Source organism: Ambystoma mexicanum, chromosome 11 (assembly GCF_040938575.1).
Source record: "Ambystoma mexicanum isolate Mex_15411 chromosome 11, UKY_AmexF1_1, whole genome shotgun sequence".
Lineage (NCBI taxonomy): Eukaryota > Metazoa > Chordata > Amphibia > Caudata > Ambystomatidae > Ambystoma > Ambystoma mexicanum.
Window position 1 is genome coordinate 1,057,781,318 of NC_090934.1, and position 20,595 is coordinate 1,057,801,912.

At 49.4% G+C, this 20,595-nt stretch overlaps 1 protein-coding gene across 4 annotated transcripts in view; it reads right to left on the bottom strand.

Annotated features, from left to right (window-relative positions):
* The window catches only part of TICRR (TOPBP1 interacting checkpoint and replication regulator), a 1,117,313-nt gene that overhangs the window by 551,145 nt on the left and 545,573 nt on the right, over nt 1-20,595 (bottom strand). The gene's annotated exons all lie outside the window — the stretch shown is intronic.

Below are 20,595 nucleotides of genomic sequence, written 5' to 3' on the forward strand. Positions count from 1 at the left end.
CACAGACGCCGAATAAAATTCTCTTTGCAGGCGGGGTGTCGGGGGGTGGGGGGGCGGTTCGGTGCAAACCTCTCTGGAGATCAATGAGCATTGCACGGCCATGGTAAGGAACGCATGCAAGAATGTGTGAGGATTGGATTGGTTATTCAGAGCTCTGTATGTGGAGAGAGCAGTGCTGATGTGTGGTCGGCTGCAGCATTATACGGAGGCTAGGGGGAATGGCACATGCAGAGAAGGACTATGAACAGGAAAAATCTTACAGGGTGTTTTCAGTTCAATTTGAATGAGGCTGTTTGGTCAGACTCTAGCGACACCTAATGGCAGAGAATCAGAACCCAGCTACACATGGGTGTTAAGATCTAGATGTCAAACTTTTGACACATCTCTTGCAAGGTCATCAAGGGTCAGTGTCTTCTTTTGCCATCATCCCAACAGACAACCCTCATTCCAAGTAACCAAGCAGTTTGCCAAATGTTTTACGATAGTTCTGAAACTTTGATAGATCATACTGGCCTGGAAGGGAGGGCAGGGCAGTAAATGGTGACATCATTTCTTGCTTTCTTTTTGCTATTTCTATGTACAGGATTCAAATCCGGAAATTAGTTTTAATGATGTTAAGAGATTAGTTAAGTCAGATAGATGTGTAACACTGCATGAGACTGCTATTGAAATAGCTCAAGCTAGGCACTAAAATGCACTGGGCAGGTCATTTGAAATGTGGCTCATACTTGATTTTGGTGGTATGAGGAGCAGATTTACATTTTTTATTTTTATCTTCATTTAATTCATCTTTGAAGAAATCTGCAAACAGACCCAATAGATGAACCCATACTAGTGTAAATGTTGCCAGGATGGGTTGTGTATGCTAACTTTCCCTACAATCGATCAGTAAATGGGATACATACTGGTTGTGTCAATTAACTTAATTGACTGACTCATTCAAGCTATGACTAGATGGGGAATGGTCATTAGTCCATGGAGTGGGTTGAAGTAAATGGGATGAATATTTGAATGGGGGAGGTTAATTTATTAAGATATACTTGAGATGGACACTGGCTACTGAGGGATTATGGTCTGGAAAAGGATATGTATTGAAAAGGACATTATTCATTCAGTTTAGGATATTCCAAACTGTTGAATTGTCAACATGTTTGTGTTTATGTGTTTTCTGTCTTGTTTAGTTATGTAATTTGTTTGTGGGTTATTCAATATATTGAATTAGCGAGGACTCAAGATTCCGGCTTATTGTACACCAACAGTTTATTGTTTTGTTGCTGGATGAGTGTCTAGTATAAGCGATTGCTGAAGTGATTGACGGATTTTGTGGTTACGGAAGAAATAGATTTTGACCTCTACGTGGAATGAGTATGTTGACAGTTGTGACTTGGAATGTCAAAGGCCTGAATTGCACAAAGAAGATTAAAAAAGTGATGGCAAGGAGGGCGAAGGCAGACTTGGGACTTTTGGCAGGAAACACAATTACTTGATGAGGCAAAAAAGGTATCTGATCAGCTCAAGATATCCGCATGAATTGTCAAATTGCTTTTCCTCAAAATCAAGAGGGGTTAGTATTCTGATTAGGAAAGGTATATGTTGAAATAGAAAGTGTAGCAATGGATGGTGAAGGTCAGATTTTTGTGTGTATAATGTATGGTGGTAGGGCAGTCGCATTAGGTTGGGTTTATGATCCTTGCTCAAGGAAAAGTGTTTTTGAAGAAATTACTCAACTATTGCGCGATATGCATGGGGAAACAATTATAGGAGGGGATTTCAACTGGGTCATTCACCATAAAATCTATTGTACTGGCCATTCTAGATTCACAGATTTTGGAGTGTGTAAAGAATTTGCACTCATTCTCCAAAGGTTTAACTTGGTAGATATATGGAGGGTTATACACCCATCCGCGTAGTATACATTTTAGCTGGCGGTGCATGAATCATTCTCTAGGATAGATTATATATTAATATCAGATAAATGTGAAGACCAGGCTTTTGGTGTGGATATTAGGCAACACAAAGTTTGAGATCATGCACTGGTGGATTTTCATTTAGATCTTGGCAGTGAGAGTTCATCTTTTGCCAGATTGCTTCTTAAAATAGGAATTTTGGAAGATTTGGATACAGCGACAAATTTTTGGACATTTATAGAATTGTTTTTTAAAGAAAATATGGATTCAGCAGATGTTGCAATGGTATAGGATAGTTTTAAAGCAGCAGTAAGCGGGGAATTGATTAATAGGACTTCTTATATCAGGAAACAAGGTTTAAAAGAGCTGAAGTCACTTGAGGCAGAGCTATCCCACCTACAAAGACACATGCACAAGGCAGAAAGATCACAGATAGATTTAAGATGACCTGTATAAAAAAGAGAAAACAGCCAATAAAATGAATTCAACGGTAGAGAAATGCCCTTTTTATATGAGAAAGAAATCTTGAGAAAGTGGTGATAAATGTGGTGAGCTATTGGCCAGCATATTAAAAGGGATGACTGAAAATCCCATAACCAGGGTGTTGAGGATGAGCATGGCCGCATTGTGATGAAAAATACTGATATATGCGCTTCTGTTCTCATTATGACACATTCTATGCAGAGGATGCTTTTCCTCCGAGATCCGATCTGGAGGATTATATTTTAGCTTGTTGCCGTTGCTATGTTAACACGATAGGACAGTACTGCTCATATGGAGGTTGTGGAGGTCATGGGGGCAATTGGACAACTTGATTTAAAATCTCCAAGGTTAGATGGTCTACCTGAAGAGTTCTACAAATCATTTGAACCAGTTTTGGCTCACATATTGTGGTAATTGGTCAATCATTTTGTACAGTATGGGGATGTCCATCAATGCGAGAGGCCTTAATCACATTAATTCCAAAGCAAGGCAGAGATCATGAAAAATGTAGGAACTACAGACCAATGTGATTACTTAATGTAGATGTGAAACTATTTGCAGAAGTATTGGCAAACCGATTAGATAAATGTATTCCCAATTTACTTCATGCTTCTCTGGTTTGATTTATGATCGGCAGGTTTGGATATGATCATATAAGAAACATCATTGATGCGATGGGCCTTCACAAAGATTAACTCTCGGATACAGTATTGGTATTCATGATGCGGAGATGGAGTTTGAAATTAACTATGCAAAATATGGGTTTTGGATTAAAGGTTTTTAAAGGCAGCTGGTTAACATCATGCAGCAACGGCCAAAATATGGGTGAACAATGAATTATCTGACTCATTCAATCTCACACGGGGTACGAAGAAAGGTTTCCCTCCGTCACCCTTTTTGTTCAAAAGACCTTTGGAGCCTTTGGCGGCCTATATTAGATGCGAAGAAGGAATTATAGGTCTTAGGTTAGGGGAAATAGATGACATGACTATGTTCTCTTATCCGGAAGAGGGTGGTGTATTTGAAAGGATAGGTAAACTTTCGGGACACAGACAATTGGGATAAAACTGAGGTTTTTCCACTTTCGGCAACCTGTAGAAAAGGATACTTTGCAGAGTGCAACTGTAAATGGTCGGAATCTCATGAAATACTTAGGGGTTTATTTAATCAGAGACTTGAAGACAATTTTAGAGTTTAATTTGAATAGGTTGACAGACGCTGAAAAGAGATCTCAGGAAATGGATTGGTTAAGCTTAAGTATCTGGGCAAAGGTCAATGCTATTAAAAAGGACTCTGCTGCCAAAGGTGCTTTATGCTATACAGTCATTAATGCAGATTCCTGAAAAATTGCTGAAGAGAGTGCATTGCATTTTAACTTTGCGAGGCAATAAGAAAACAACAAGACTTCCAAAATTCATACTACTACGTAGTATTCAAAAGTGAGGTTTTGGCTACCTGGATCTTGAGAAATATCAGAGGATTCATACTGAAGAAATTAGAAGTTTCTCACCGTAGTGACCAACTTACTCTTAGTCCATTGTCCCCTTTCCTCCATAATGTATGGGCGTCCCTTCCAAGGGACATGAGACGGAACCTTTTTCACCAGAAAAAAACCTTCCCCTTAAAATTTAGAGGCGCTCTGCGGGTGCGGCCCAGGAAGCATGAGCTGCCCTGACTACGCCCTCCGGCGCCACACCCCATTCCCCATTGGCGCGGCAACAATAGATTTAACATTGCCTAAGGACACCAGTATTATTAGGGGGGGGGGAGGTTGGTGGGACTTATGGAGGAAAGGGGACTAGGGACGAACTACATTAGTCACTACGGTGAGTAAGGAACAAGTTACTTAGCTGTAACTGTTATTCTCCAGCATGGGTCTGGCATGGATTCACATGCTCATGAATATTCAACGTCAGGCTGGGAATCCTCGGTAAAGAAAAAATCAGTTTAGTTTCTGAACTGTCTTTCTACCAATAAACAATCACTGGTCTCTGGGTCATACTGCCCCCAGCCAATGACTGCCCTCTACTTAAGCCGCTCCTCTGGCAGCCATCTTCAGATTTGGTAGCACGAAAAATGGCAGTAGGACCAAGAGAAGAGCTGCAGAGGGGTAGGCGGGAGGGTTCGCATGTGAATCCATGCCAGACCCATGCTGGAGAAGAACAGTTACAGGCAAGTAAGTTGTTCCTTCTCCAGCATGGGGGTCTGGCATGGATTCACATGCTCATGAATACAAGAATACATAGCAGTACACACATGCACAACCACGGGAGGTGGCGAGCATTTCAACTACACAAAATTAAGCATCTCTTACCTCCTCACCGGGCTCACCTTCAAGCGAACAGGTTGAGCAGCATTGCCTGGCCGACTCTGTACTTCACCCTAGAATCCCCGTCGACGCAGTAGAATCTTGTGAAGGTGTGTGTCGACCTCCACATAGCAGCCCTGCAGATGTCTAGCAGGGGCACACCAGACAGGAACGCCATAGTAACAGCGATCACTCTGGTTGAATGGGCACTCTCGGACGGCCGGGCAACTGTCGGTTTGCCAACTGGTGACAGTGCATGATGCAGCCGGAGAGCCATCTGGAAATGGAAGCCTTCGAGAGGGCCTTCCCTTGGCTCACAAGGCCAAAGTTTACAAACAGCTGTGATTATCTTCCGATAACTTTGTGCGGTCCACGTAGAACTTCAGCGCTCTAGCCACATCCAGCGAGTGCAAAGTCCTCTCAGCTGGAGACGAAGGCGACGGGAAGAAAACAGGTAACACCAAGGGCTCGTTGAGATGGAATTCCGACGGCACCTTGGGCTTGAAGGAGGGGTGCGTCCTCAGCACTTCCCTCGTCTCGTGGAATGTCAGATATGGAGGTTTACAGGAGAGGGCCTGGTTCTCTCCGACTCGTCATGCGGAGGTGATGGCCACCAGAAAAGCTGTTTTCCATGATAGGAACTTCAAAAGTGACGAATGCAGCGGGTCGAATGGCGGACCCATGAGCCTGGTCAGCACCACGTTGAGCTCCCACGCCGGGGCCGGAGCATTCACTGGCGGGAACGAGCGGAACAGTCCTTTCATGAACTCCTTCACCAGGCGATGAGACCACAGCGACGACCGCCCTGGAGTTCTGGCGTAGCGGGAGATCGCTGCCAGATGGATTTTGATGGAGGCATGTGCCAGCACCACATTGGCCAGCGACAGCAAGTACGGCAGCACGAGAGGCCGTGACCCGCAATGGGTTGATCTTCTGTGCACAGCACCAGACAGAGAACCTCTTCCATTTATGTCGAGAAGATCCGCGTCCGTCATCAGTTTACCTGGGGGGGAGGGAGGGTGCAGACACGTCCAGGAACCAAATCTGCATCGGCCACGTTGGTGCGACAAGGATCATCCTGCACCAGGACCGTTGGAGTTGACTGATGAGTCGAAGCAGCGGCGGCGGCAACGGTGGGAACGCATGCAGGAACAGACCGTCCCAGGGGAATGAGAATGCATCGTCCATGCTCCCCGGCTGGGTAAACTTGCTGGCGAACCTCCGGCACTTGGTGTTCATCGCCGTCGCGAATAGGTCGATCTGGGGATTGCCCCATCGACGGAATAAGGGATCCACCTGATCCTGCCGAAGCTCCCACTCGTGGCAAGAGTGAAGCTCCCTGCTGAGTCAGCGATGGTGTTCTATATACCTGCCAGATGGAAGGGTACCAGGAACATCCCAAGGGCAACGGCCCACAGCCACAGATCCTGCGCTTCCTTGGATAGGGCTGGAGATCTGGTGCCCCCCCTGCTTCCGGATGTAGAACATCGTGGTGGTGTTGTCGGTGAAGACCCTCATCACTTGGCCCTTGAGGAACGGAAGGAAAGACCTGAGGGCCCAGAACACGGCCCGGAGCTCCAGGACATTGATGTGCAGGGACCTCTCCTCCTGGAGCCAAAGGCCACTTGCGTGGAGGTCTCTGGTGTGCGTTCCCCCATCCCTCCAGGGAGGCGTCCGTCGTCAGTTTCCTGATGCGCTGGGGTCTGGAATTCCATGTCTGCCGCGAGGTGCGCGCGGATGCACCACCACCGCATCGCTTGATGGAAAGTCTTGTTGAGGGAGATCTCGTCTTCGAAGCTGCCCGCCGCTTGCATTCAACAGGCATCGAGGAACTCCTGCAGTGGCCGCATCCGCAACCTGCACAGACGCACGAGGTAGATGCATGATGACGTGTCAAGCAGGGACTTGATGGACCTCACCCTGGCCACTTCCATGGTCAACAGCCATTGTACGTTGCCCAGGATGGCCTTCGTCCTCTCCTCTGACAGTGAAGCCAACCGTGCCAATGTGTCGAGTCTGGCTCATGGGAACAGGGCGTCTTGCGACAGTACCAAGTGAGACTTTGCGAAGTTGATCGAGAATCCCAGATCCGCGAGTAGGCGGACGGTCTTCGCTGTGTGAGTGACGGCGAGTTCTCTTGACTTTGCTCCGATGAGCCAATCGTCCAGGTAGGGGTATACGTGGATCCCCTGCAGCCGCGCCGCCACCGGTGCCAGGCACTTGAAGCTCCTTGGCGCCGACGTCAACCCAAAGGGCAGGGCCTCTAACTGGTAGTGCCGCCCTTGAACCACAAATTGTAAGAACCTTTGATGCCCCTTGTGTATGGGGATGTGGAAGTAGGCATCCAAGTCCAGCAACGACAGGAAGTCGCCCTCCTCCAGTTGTCCCAGCACGTGCTGAAGAGTGACCATCTAGAAGTTCTGGGACTTGATGAATTTGTTGAGGAGGCGAAGGTTTAGAATGGGCTGCCAGCTGCCGGTCTTCTTTCGGACGAGGAAGTACCGTGAGTACACGGAGCACCAGAGCCTCTTCGGGACGAGTTCTATCACACCCTTTTTTAGCTTTGCTCGTACCTCCAGAAGTAGCTGTGGCACATGGTTTTCCTTCCTGGCCACAGGTGGTAAACGGGGACACTTTCTTTGGAAGTTCAGCGTGTGCCCGTGGACCAGGGCATCTAGCACCCAACGGTCGGTGGAGATTGACTCCCGCATGCTGACTAAATTCGCCAGCTGGCCTCCCACCGGGGTGCTCGGGTGGGGGCCAGACATCACAGCTGGTTCAATCTTGTTTTGCCGCAGCCTTGCCACCTTGGCGATGACGACTGTGTCCTCCGGTCTTGTTGCGGCCTCTGTAGGCTTCCTGCAACGAGCAGAAGGCTGCATGGCAGTACGAGGAGGAACTGCCGCTGAATGCTTTGAAGGCACCTTGAGACTTGCCTCCGGAGGTCCGAAAGGACAGCAGTCGTTAAGAACCCAAGGCTTGGGCTGTCTGGGTATCCGCCATGATGGCCTGCAGTGATTCATCCACTGCCTTGCCGAACAGTTTGTTCCTGGCTCGTCGGCTCCACCGTTGCTCTCTCTATCCGCCTCCTCGGGATCCCTCCCAAAGGCCCCAAACTTCTTGTCCAGGATAGCTTTGATGCCAGCCAGCTCATCCTCGGAGGTGGTATCTGTGTCCGTTAGGGCTACTGTGCCCCCCTCCTTGTCCCAGGGTTTCACAGGGGTCTTCTCGATAAGCTGGAAAGATTATTCCCTCCGGGGTGGCAGGGAAACTCTAGGCCCAGAAGTCTTCTCCACTGGGGTAGCTTCCACAGGCTTCGCCAGGGCCGCCACGACTCCTTCAATCGAGGCCTTCGCTGGGTGAATCAGGGCCTTCATGACCTTGGGTGGCGCGTCTAAGGCCTTCACTTTAGGGGGAGGGTCACCGCCTCACCCCCCCCTTTGTTTTCTCCGTCGGTATCGACCGGGGCTTCTCCCAAAGCTTACCTGGGTTCTCAGACTTCCTTTTCACCGAGCCAGAGCGTTGGCTCGTGGATGATGGCGTCAGTGACATTGCGCCCTGCCTGGCAGCTGAGGAGCCCGAACCAACAATGCTCCCGGTGCCCGCAGACTCGCAGTGCTTTGCCTTTTGTTGAGATCCAGTCGACGGAGCGCCCTCAATGGTCTTAGAAGACCGCTCGGACGTCTTCTCGCCTGCTACTGGGCTCTTCGCCTCCAGCCAGTCAGCTAGACGTTTACGACGGTCCTTCATGGTCCGGACGGACATGTTCCTGCAGAACGCACAGTCCTCCTCCACGTGCGATTTGTCATCGTATAGGCACAGAGTGCTCGTCCTCCTTAAAGACGAGCTGCAGTTCACATCCTGGGCAGTTCCTGAACACTTTGGATCCAGTAGGCGTCGAATCTCCTTTCTCCTGGGCCATGTCCGACAGGGTAGGCCTCAAAGGTCTTCCGGAATCCTCCAAGAAGTGTAATTCGATGACAATCCGCCCTTGTGGGGCGTAGAAAATTCCGAAATGGATCCCCATTGATCGGAAGAAGAAATGAGGAGCTTGAGGCTCGAATTGACCGAAAAAATAAGAGTAAACTTTGAAAAAACACAATACGCAGTAAAAGCTTGAGAGCTATAGCACGAGGACTCTCAACACTTCAATGTGCGGTACAAATCTCAAGATGGCTGCCAGAGGAGGGGTTTAGGTAGAGGGCAGTCATTGGCTGGGGTCAGTATGACCCAGAGACCAGCGATTGGTTATTAGTATAAAGACAGTTCAGAAACGAAACTGATTTTTTCTTTACCGAGGATTCCCAGCCTGACGACTGGGAATATTCATGAGCATGTGAATCCATGCCAGACCCCCTGCTGGAGAACTTATAATTACTCTTATGTCCCGTCGCCTTTCCTCTATACTGTATGGGTGATTACAACTGATTGTAGCCCCAGGGTGGAGGAGACCCTACTTAAGCAAATAGGTTCCCGAGAACTGCCTGTCCGAAAGCCGCATCAGATCTAGAGCCGGCATCCAAACAGTAATGCATGCAGAAGGCCGAGGGAGAGACCTGTTAGGCAGAATCCTGTGCAGTTCCCTTATGGAGCACTACAGAAGATTAGAACTACAGGTGAGAGCAATAAAACCCCTTTGGTATCAGTCTGTACCACAAAGATTTAGTTGGTAGCTGTGGCTGAGCAGTCAGCCTTATCTCAGGAGGGATATGAGCAGTATTCAGGATTTACACAATAGGTCTACAGTACTTATGGCACAAGGAAACGCCAACCAAAGCTTTGCATTAAAAAGTAGATATATATTTATTTTATACACTTCTAGTAAAAACACAATTATCACAGTCATCAGGCAAGTTAAAATAAGTCAACGAAAAATATACACACCCCCTAGTTAAATTGTAGACCAAGTGAACCAGAGTGAAAATTGAGCAAAACGGAACAGTAAAAACCACACACAAGGGATACTCTAGCAATTTCTCACAAGGGAGGGAAAGCACAAGTTATTTAGAAATAGCTTCTTACACACCCTAGCAACACTTCCCATAAGTTTGTGAACCAGTTTAAGCAAGACAGTGCATCAGAATAGACAATACTTCAATGAAATCTGAGCAAAATGGCATTTCACAAGGTTTGGAAAGGGAAGGAAAAAGGTAGTTATAAGAAGTAGGTGCATCAACACAGTTCTAGTTGAGAAGAAATCTAAAGAAGGCAGTTCTGACAAATGTAGCCAGTCAAAGGGCCTGTGCAAGAGTCAGTGGTACAGGGCAAGGGCCCAGGAGCAAAATGTTATTGTAGCTGCAGTCAAGTCTTTGGTTAACGATTTGAAAAGGTGGATGCAGAAGGTGAAAGACAATGTTAAGAGAGGGGTGGCCAACCCAACAGGTAGGTAAAGGATTTAAAACATCTTTAGTTCTACCGCAAAGAAAGGGCGGCCTGGCGGAACAATGTACCTTTGAAATGAAGAAGTGTCTTCTGCGGTGGCGGTTGTTCCTGGTAGTTCCTGCAGTTCGGGGATCCAGCAGAGGAAGAGAGGCTCTCATCGTGGAGGAAGGTTCGAGTTACTGCACTACCCAGGGATGAAACCAGCCGCAGTGCTGCCCGACGAATAAAAAGGTATGCTTCTTAAAATCGCGGCCCGGGTGGACTGGTGCCTGGCTATCCGCCCTCCGAGTACAGGGTACTGGCGATTCGACGAAGGCAGGTCCAGGAAGGCGATTGGCAAACTGGTTGGCCCCACCAGCTCAAGGGAAGAAGGCTCTTGCAGATTAAGATCTTCTCTCGTTGTGTGGAGAAAAGTGTTGAGACGCTGCAGCAGGGCTTCACCATTGGTTCAGTCGCTGCAGATGTCTTTGGCTTCGCTCCTCTTCGGCTTCTTAGTTCCAGTGGCGACGTCTTGCTCTTCTAATCCTCAGGACCCTGCTTTTATGCAAAAAGAGCCCCATTGATACAGCCTAGCTTTCACTCACAGTGGAGTGGTCATCTTGGCGGGAGACCCTCCAGCCTATCAGGATAGAGTGCGACATGGGTTGCTGAGGCAAACCTGTCCAGGGGTCCTTCTCTCCCTCCCACACAATGGACACACCCCAGACTCGGTGGCGCCGAAAGGAGGGCTTCTTGGCAGCAGCCCGCCAAAAGGACTAACAAAGGATCCCGGACCTGGGTTAGGAGTCTAGAGAAAGACACGAGAAAGAAGTTACATTAAAGTTCTGGCAAATAAAACCTACCGGAGTAAAGTTAATATTAAAATAAACCAGCGGTATGATAGAGGCTGTCAGAAAAAGTGGTAGCCTCGGACAATGGGAAAATCCCATAGGGAAATATTCACGGTTGAATATTTACGTTAGTAACCACTGCCACCAGCCAGAAACTTGAGAGAGGGACTGTACGGTACCCTCTTGAAAATGAACATAAGGGAAAAACTATTAACCCTTACCAGTACCTCCATAGTAAGATGGGTTGTACTGGTTTAGTTCACAAAAATTGACTAGTAAAGTCAATGGGGACTTTACATGCCCTGGGAGACAGTAGTCAGTCCCAGGGTATGGAGTCTATGTTTGGGGGTCGCTACCACACCCCTGTGTCACTGCACAGAGGGTGCTATGTAACACATGTGAATAAAAATGGTTCCTATGGGGTTGAGAAAATCCCACAGGCATTAAACACAAAAATAGCCTAGAAAAAACATAGCAAAAAACGCCTAAGAGTGGGAAAAAAAAAAAAAAAAAGTCTCACTCTTAGCGGGAGAAAAGAAACAAACCCTTCAAATCCAGCAAATCTGCTGGGGGACTCTATAGGCAAGGGAAATTAGCCATCGAATGAGAATTCTCCCTAACAAGGCCAAAGTGGCTGCCCTGCTTATGACTTGCCAAGGGACATGGCGCTGGAATGCGATGGCCGTTGCCTTGGCCCTGACTGTATGGGCATGCATGTTGGCCGGGAGCGGCTTGTGCTGGCCCTTGCACGCTTCTTTGATGGCAGAGACCATCCAGCGGGATATGGAAGCCTAAGAGGCCTGATAGCCTGGCCTCGAGCCTCTGAAAGTGACAAACAGTGCATCCTGTCTAAGTAGAATTTTAGGGTACTCCTGACATCCAGGCAGTGCAGCGCACTCTGTGCTTCGTCCTTGGGATCGGGAAACAACATAGGAAGGACTATATCCTCGGCCAGAAATGCTGGGTGCGTCCGCATGACTACCTTGTCCTTGTGAAAGTTGGTATATGGTTCAGAGGCGACCAGCGCCTGGATCTCGGACTCTGAACCGAGGTAAGGCCGACTAGTAAGGCCCACTTGATGGTGACCAGCCTGATGTCTACGAACGCCATTGGCTCGAATGGTTTGTGCGTCAGGGCGCCCAAGACTATGTTAAGGTCCCACACAGGGTGCGGTGTCTTGACGGGCGGCTAGAGCCTAGCGAGACCCGTCAGATGTTTGACGATAGGGTTGGAGGAGAAAATGCCTTCCTCCGAGTTCCGGAAAGCCCCAATGGTTGCAAGGTATGTGGGGCAGGTATCCACCTGTACGCCCGAATGAGCGAGGTGTGCCGAAAAGGAGAGCACGTCGTCCAAATTGCAGGCCAGGGGGTCCATTCCCTTGAAGTCTACCCAGTGGCAGAATTTGGTCCATTTGCTTTTGTACTGGTCCCTGGTGGCTTTGCTCCTGGCACCCTGTATGATCTCCAGATTGGCCTGTGAGAGGCTAAGGTGCCGAAGCGTTACCTGCTCAGGTACCACGCTGTAAGGGAGTTTCATGATTCTGTCACCCCCCCCCTGCTGCACCACAAGATGTGCTGGGCCCGTCGAAAGGTGTATAGGGGGCACCTCCAAGAGGCTGAGCTCCGAAAACCATGGCCTGGCCAGCCAGAATGGAGCAATCAGAATGATGAGGAATCGGTGAGACTCCTTGATCTTGCAAATTACCCTGTGGATAAGAGGAGTGGGCGGAAAGGCGTAGGCTTTCATGCTGGTCCGAGTCGTCTGTAGTAATGGTGGCCTGCAGAGAGGGCAGGCGAAAGGCTTTGCCTGTCCGTAGGTTGCAGTCCATGGACCACCAAGTTAGGTCCGTGTGGAGGGATGGAGGAACGTTGATCTCAGATTGTGAGCCCCACTCCCGATTCCATGAGGCAGCGAAGTGCAGCTGAATCCTTCTCATACTTAGTCTGGTGAGCAGCACGGCTAGTAGGACCGCCGCCAGTAGACCCAGGAGATGTTGGTACCACTGTGCCAAAGCCACTCCTCTGCTGAGGAAGTGGACGGTGGCCCTATTGTGGCCGAGATTTTATCCTCCGACAGGAAGACCCTCACGGAGCACGTGTCCCAAATGAGTCCCAGGAATGTCAGTGTCTGCACAGGCTGCAGCTGCGACTCTTGAGGTTGAGCGAGAAGCCCAGATCGTGCAGTGTGTGCATAAGGGCTAAATGCCTCCGGAGTTGTAGCCTGACGAGCCAGTGGTCGAGGTATGGATAGATGTGTAGGCCCTGCGCTCTGAGGAGGGCCGCCACACCGTTCATGAGTCTGGTAAAGACCCTGGGGGCCAAGTTGAGGCCAAATGGAAGGACTTTGTATTGAAAGTGGTAGCCCATGATCCTGAACCTTTGTAAAGAACGATGGGGCTGCCAAATTGGGACGTGTAGGTACGCGTCCTTTAAGTCCAACGAGCGCATCCAGTCTCCCTTGTCCAATGTCTAAGCTATAAAAGCTGCTGTAACTATCTTTAATTGTTGCAGTGGTAGGGAGAGGTTGAGGGTGGAAAGGTCCAGTACAACTCACAGACCCGCCTGGTGGTTCTTCTGAATGGCGAAAATCCTGGAGTAAAAGCCAAATCCTAGCTGGCCGACCGGATCTCCGCCAAAAGAGTTGCTGTCCCAACCTGTGGGAGGGGAGGGAGGAGAGGCTCGGATAGGAAGGCGGTACCCCGTGGATACTATGGAGGATCTAGGGGTCTGCAAAATTCTGGCACCAGAATTGTGCATTGAGTGCAAGCCTGCCCCCCACTGCAGACACGTGGACCCAACGGGGCGCGTCATGCCTTTTTTCCCCTCGGAGGCTGTCGCTGAAGGAGGGGGGGGACTGGAATAAGCCCTTACTAACCTCCCCCCACACCCCTTTGTCGCTTGCGCCGGTTCTGAAACGGCGAGCAGTCTGGCTGTCTGGATCTGCGTTCCTGGAAGCCACAGAAACCTCTGTATGTATGACCTCTTTCTGAGCGTTGCTGAGATTGAGTGTACGATTTGGGCATGGTCTTTTTAAGGATGGATAAAGACTTAGCTGTTTGTGAGCTGTTTTTCTTTTTGTCCAGCTCTTCGTCCGTAGAGGAGTGAAAGGTCTTCCCCTCCCCCCCCCCGCCAACCCCCCTCCGAATCGAATGGTAGATCTAGTATGCGTTCCTGGACATCCAGGTTGAATTCTGTTGCTCGGCGCCAGGCTGTCATGTCCATGGCAATACAGATGGCACGGCCTGAGGTGTCAATATGGGCCGCTGTGGGTTCTATGAGGTCATGCGCGACCAGCTAGGCCTCAGCTTGCCCCACCTTAAAGCGTGATTGGCTCTGGGTGGGGAGTTCCAGTAGGAAGTCCGCAATTTCCCGCCATAATCTTTGGTTGGTCGGCTGCCAGCATGATATTGGCGTTGGCCTGACAGATGAAGAGGCTCTGGAATAGAGTTTCTTGCCATACGCCTCCAAGATCTTCTCCTCCTTGCTTAGCAGCATTGTAGAAGAGGCTGAGGACGACTGAGGTTTGGAGTATAGTGATGCCGCAGCGATCACCGAGGAGTTTGGCTGAGGATGGGCCGAGAGCAAGAGTGTATCCCCCTCCACTTGCCTGTACTTGGCGTCCAGACGTCGATTGACCGGCTGGGCTGAGTGGTGTTTGAGCCAGCCCTTCTTGGCCAGGGAGACTTCATGGGTCTGCATAGGAATCCCTGATTTGGCACAGGGGTGTCATGTGAGTACTTCATCCAGAACCCCCTCTGCCAGCTGCTCGACCTTGGGTTGGGGTAGGCCTTGGTACTCCGCCAGCCCAGCAAGACATTCGTGGAAGGGCCTGGCTGAGAATGGCGTGTCCGGATCCGCCTCCTCATCTGTATCCTGCGGATGTGGAGTATTAGTAGTTGGCACCAGAGGTTGGGGTACAGGGACCGCGGCCAGAGGCTGAGGAGGCGGCAGAGGTTGCATAGTTGGCTGTGGAGCCTGAGGAGGCGGCTGCACCGGGGCCTGTGGCCCAATGGAGGCCTCTGTGGTGCCGCTAGCATGGTGGGAATTACTTCCCTGTTGGCATCCTTGAGGACAATGCCCATCCGAGGTGACTTCATGAGGCCGCGGAACCTCTCGAAGAAAACCTTCTCACTGACAAGCGGTGGCAGGGGTTGCTGACGGGGTAGCAGGGGGACTGCTGAAGCCACTGCATACCCTGGCCATACGTACGCACAGGACAGCGGCCCTGTGCGCAAGAGGGGTAGGCCGTGTACCTGGTTGAAGCCAGTCCCACCTTGACGCTCGTTCTTCGCGGAATTCCTGGAATGGCGTCGGACGGGTGCCTCTTTGTGGCGGGGTGGCCATTTTGTCAGGCTGCCTGCAACGTGCTGCTCGGCCCGGCCTCCTCCAGGACTCTCGTGTGTGGATCACGAGGCCTACCCTGCTCCTCGAGCCTAGGCCCGGTAGGTGCGACACCCTCGACCCGGGGGTCAGTAGAGCTGCGTTTAGGCACCCCCTCTGATGTATTTCTGGTATTAGGGTGTAGCCCCTCAGCCATGGTGCCGGTACAAAGGCAGAGCCCCTCGGGTGAAGACCCGGTAAAAACCTTCCGGTGCCTCAACACTGTCACCAGGAGGATCCGAGGATCCCTCAGCCCAAAGGCCGGCAGCTGCAGAGGCCTCAGTGCAAGCGCTGGTAGAAGGACCTGACCAGTGCCGGAGAGTCCCTGGGAAAGTCTCCCTTGCGGGGTGCGATGGAGAATATCGGCCCTACCTTGGGCCTGGCTCGATGTTTCACAAAGTTATTGAGGTCCTCTGGAGGCGACTCCTGGAAGAGCTCCCTCCACCTGGCTGGTCTGTTCTTCAGCACTTTCAAGGACAGCGAGCCACACGCTGAACATGCTTGCCAACCGTGGTCTGGGCCAAGGCAACGTAGGAAGAGGGAGAGGGGTTCTGACATTGGAATAGCCCGTTGCAGGCTGGACACCTGCTGAACCCTGTGCAAGTCGACATGCGCCAGGGAGGAGCGCGATGCCTGAGGAACGAGTACCTGAATGACAAAAAGAAAAAAAGACAAAAATAAAGAAGAAGAATAAGTATCCGCGAGTGGAATTACATAGCCGAAGCCAATCCCAGGAGCGGTGGTGAATTTGGCCCCTTCCCGTCGACGCGGAAAAGGGGACTGAGGTGTGGCGCCGGACGGTGGAGTCAGGGCAGCGCACGCTCCCTGGGCCACAACCCTGCACGCCTCTAAATTTAAAGGAGAAGGTTTTTTCTGGTGAAAAAGGTTCTGTCTCCTCTCCCTTGGAAGGGACGCCCCATACCGAATGGAGGAAAGGGGGAGGGATTTAAGAGTACAAGCTAAGACAAAATTCTATTCCTTTTTATAATTTGCTAATTTAGGAAAAATCAAGAATCTTTTGGCGAGAATGTAAATTACATAGATGATGCACTTACAAAAGAAACAATTATATGATCTTGAAACATAACAAAAAACAATTCTGCACCAATTAGGAAGAACTGCAAGAAAGTAACTAGAGAAGATACTTTGTCACAGCTAAAAAAAGATTTCGCAGGAAAATCAGATGGAAATAAAGCAAGGCAGCAAATTGAAGTCCACCATATCAGTAGGTTAGTTTTCTATGATTGGGGCAGATATGCCATAACTAATTTCTTCTTCACAGAAATAATCGGATAAGCCTAAACCCATGTTTACAATAAAATCACCCCAAAAAATATCTATTTTTGAGGGACTGATTTGCTTTTACTACACCTTTAAAGTCTCCTAAAATAGCTTATGCATTTCATTTTACTAGTGTGCAAAAGTGGATACTACTGAATTTAAACTCTGTCTTATAGCCCTCACACTGCTTTTAAAAACACGTGGGGCTATTTTTTTAGTACTTGTAATATAGATTTTTCATAATGCCTATCCTTTTAATAAAGAATGTCAGTTCATATATGTTGTAGACGTACCTAAGATGTGAATTACTAATTTGCTAACTTAGTACCACTCTCTGCCCTTCCAATTGAAACAAGATTGCTCAGTCACAGCTATCAGTTTGTAAGTCAGGACTAACTTGGTGGAAAACACTGCATATACACTATACGTAGATCGTTCCAAAAGACTTTGGAAAATTACCCTAACACTATCCAATTCACAATGGAAGATGGAGGTGCATAAAGGAGCATCTAATGGTTCAATGTACTTTAACTTGGAGGGGGGGGGGGTTAGGATACAAAAGGAAAATGGCAGATGACTTGTGTAGTAATGGATTCCTTCCACCCAGTGATTCCTTATCTATGACGCTATTTCACAGCGCAGCTGATCTTCAGAAACCTTTCTACTGCCAGGCGGAAAATGTCTACACCCACATTCAACATGGCTCATGAAAGACATGTCAGGGCCAGTATATTTTGAGGGGCCACGCCCTGTAACCTTAATTCCTTTTTTCTGCACACTCTGCTCGCTCCAGGCAAGCATTGTGCACACACCAACTCGTTAGATGTCATTACCTTGATCGTTTCACAACATGCAAGATGCTTCAAGAGCAGATAGCATAACTCTACCTTTCCACAAGCAAAAGGGCACCAAACAGACCCGTGTGAGGTCACAAGTGCCGAATTTGGAACAATCCCTAGTCTGCAAGGACAAAAAGAAGCAAAGCAAGAGATCTCAGTCATCTAGCGGCTCATCAAAATTTTGCTCAGCTTTCTCCTCAAAGAGAAGTCACTGCTCCTGGTACTACTCGGAGGAGCAGGTACCGCAAGTATCCTTTCCCATCCAATCCTGCACAGCAAAGGAATGGGAGGACTTTTGGCTAAAGATGCTCAACGTCTCAATGCTAACGCCCTGTAGGCTTCGGGGCTGGAGTCCATCACACTCGGATGAGCAGGCAGAGACCCTGTAAAATCCAGTGCCACTACGTCCTTAGGCTCTGCCACAGCTCCAATGGGTGAGGACCTAGTTCTACTCCACACAACTCCGTCTTCTGCCCTCCGTCTTCAGCTTCGGCTACCACCGGATGCTGTGGTGCTGAGATTCCTCCTAGGAGCGGGTTTAGAATGGAAGACATGCAACAAAAAGGGTGATGCCCCCAGGCTCTCCTTTGGGATTGAAACTTTATGCCAGTGAGGTGGGGAACTTCGCTGAGAAATTTTATGGGAGGGTGGCTTTGCTAAATCTTGCAGCAGATTTCAAAGAGGCAAGTGGCCTGGACACATCACCTGGATTTATATTGTCCCGACACCAGCTCCAAGGAAACCTCAGGATTCATTTCAACGCCTGATGGTTAAGGAGGTTGAAACCTTAGGGCTGCCAGCCCTTCAAGAACAAAGATGTAGTGTGAGCTCACAGACATTCTTGATGAAGGTCAGCTCCACAGAGGGAGACCCTCCTACCCTTTCACCCAGCAGATGATGCCCCTGATCTCGAATTATGGTTTGAACAGGCATCGGTCCTGCATGTGAACCAGAATTTGGCCAATAAAAAACAGAGCAGCTCCTGATTCGTTTTTGCACTTCACTCCAGACTGCCTGGTGGTCCATGCTACCACAGCGAGCCTGAAGACCAGGTTTTCCCCTTCCTTACATCCGGAAAGGGAGAGCAAGAGGCTAGCTATGCCTGGGTAAAGAAGATATTTGGCTCAAGAAACCTGGGCCCGGGGGCCATTAACAATTTGCCTTGTCCAAATCTCCTTCGGTCTTAGGTCTGCAGTATCAGGGGCAGAGTCAGGGACCAACGGGTACCTTCCCTACTGGAGATGTGAAGCTCTTGTCAAAGATAGAAAGGTGTCATCAGTAAGGCCTGGATATGGTAGACTGCACATACAATAGCCATAGATTGAGTGGGTACTTAGGTTTGAGGACCTCGGTTCGCCCGAGATGGCCAGACTAAATTCCTGGACATGTCATTGGGGCAAAAGTCTAAAGAGATTTCAGTCCTTTAAGGCGACTGCCAAGTCTCTGGGCCTAGCAGTTCAGCAACAACCTGCAGCCACTGAAGGCAGTTGTAGGTTTTTTTTTCATCCCTTCACTCCTACGCCCTCAGGGGTACAGGGCCAGCTCCTGTTGGCAGACAGATGCAGCACTATCCATCTAGTGGTTGGGGCTAAAATGTGCCGAGAGGATGCTTCACAGCCTCTGCTGTGCCCTTCTCTGCCCCAAATGCAAACCCCTACGAACCAGGTTTCCATCATTTATCCACTGTGAGATGTAGAATTTCCCCATCAGCTAGGAGTGGAATCTTACCAAATCCTACACCTGGGCCTCACTGGTCATTCACCAGGGATATTGTCTCAAACATTGCTCAACCCACTCCAAACCACCCCCTGGAAAATCAGTGCTTTCCTCTGGACCCCCTCATGTTGGAGGTTTAATCAGCTTCTGGTGAACAGCGTTATAGTCTGGTGTCCCACTTGGGGCGAGATAAGGGCTGGTACTCAACCTATTTTCTGAGGCCAAAGGAAGCTTGCATCCCATTCGAGATCTGCTGCTCTTTAACCTGTACCTCGGATACCTTGTTCCACGTGCTCATGCACAGAAAGCACAAGTATCACCTGAGATTTCCAGTAGGACATTGCCACTATCAATTTTAGTTCCTGACATTAGGTCTATCTTTGGCACGCAGGGTTTTCACCAAGCTGCTGCAGTGGTAGCTGCTCGTCTCGGATGAGAGGGCATTAATCTTTCACCATCTGGAAAAGTGGATCTCCAAGGTCGCTTCCCACACCCGGCATCGGCACACTTGTTTCACATGTGCAGCCTTGTGCACAGCTTCAAGAAGTCTTGGGATTCGCTGTCCCAGTCCCTCCATTTCATCGGAGTGGACTTAGACACTCACCTGGACAGAATCCCCCCCCCCCTACTCCACCCCAAGGTCCTAATGGCGAACATCACCAAGATGGTCCGTCTCATTCAAACCCAAGAGAGGGTTTCGACCTTTGCCTTCCTGCACCTGCTGGGTCTCTTGTATTCTTGGTGTGTCAGAAGCCTGGCTGTGCACCATGTAGATTCAGCGGCTTCTTGGTGGTCTCAGTTTCAGGGACTTGAAAGACATTCTTCAGGTCTCCACAAATCCACAAAAGTATCCCTAGACCGGCAGTGGGGGTCCCTGAGAGACTTGTGGAAGGGAGCTCGGTTTCAACAACCCTGGCCCCAACTGACACTTGCCATGGATGCATTCTTGAACGGCTGGGTAGGTCACCTACAAGACCCATCGGTGAGCAACCTATGGAATCCATTAGAATGCCCATAACACATGAATTGGCTGGAATGAGAGGGGTCAGGTGGTCGCTAGTCACCTTCCTTGCTTCTTTCAGTACGGGACAAGACTGCTGTATCCAATTGAGAACACCAACCATGCAAAACCTCAACAAGCAGGTATTGTGGGATTCTCTGTGCAGGGAAGCAATGCAACACTGGTTCTGGGCGCTGGACAACATTGTTTCTCCAACAGCAGCTCATCTGGTCATGGCAGAGAACGTTATTGCGGATGCCCGGAGTAAAAAGAATTCTGCCTCCTACGAGCGGGAGCTCAGTCTCGAATTTGGGAGGGATTTTCTGCCAGTGTGCATATCTTTCCTTCAAGTGCAAAGAAGTGCAAGTGGTTCTGCTGTAAGGAATTTCCTTGATAGGGACATGTGGGGACACATCAAACAGTCGAAAAGACTTCCGAACTGCATTATACGTTACTGACGATCACAGTCT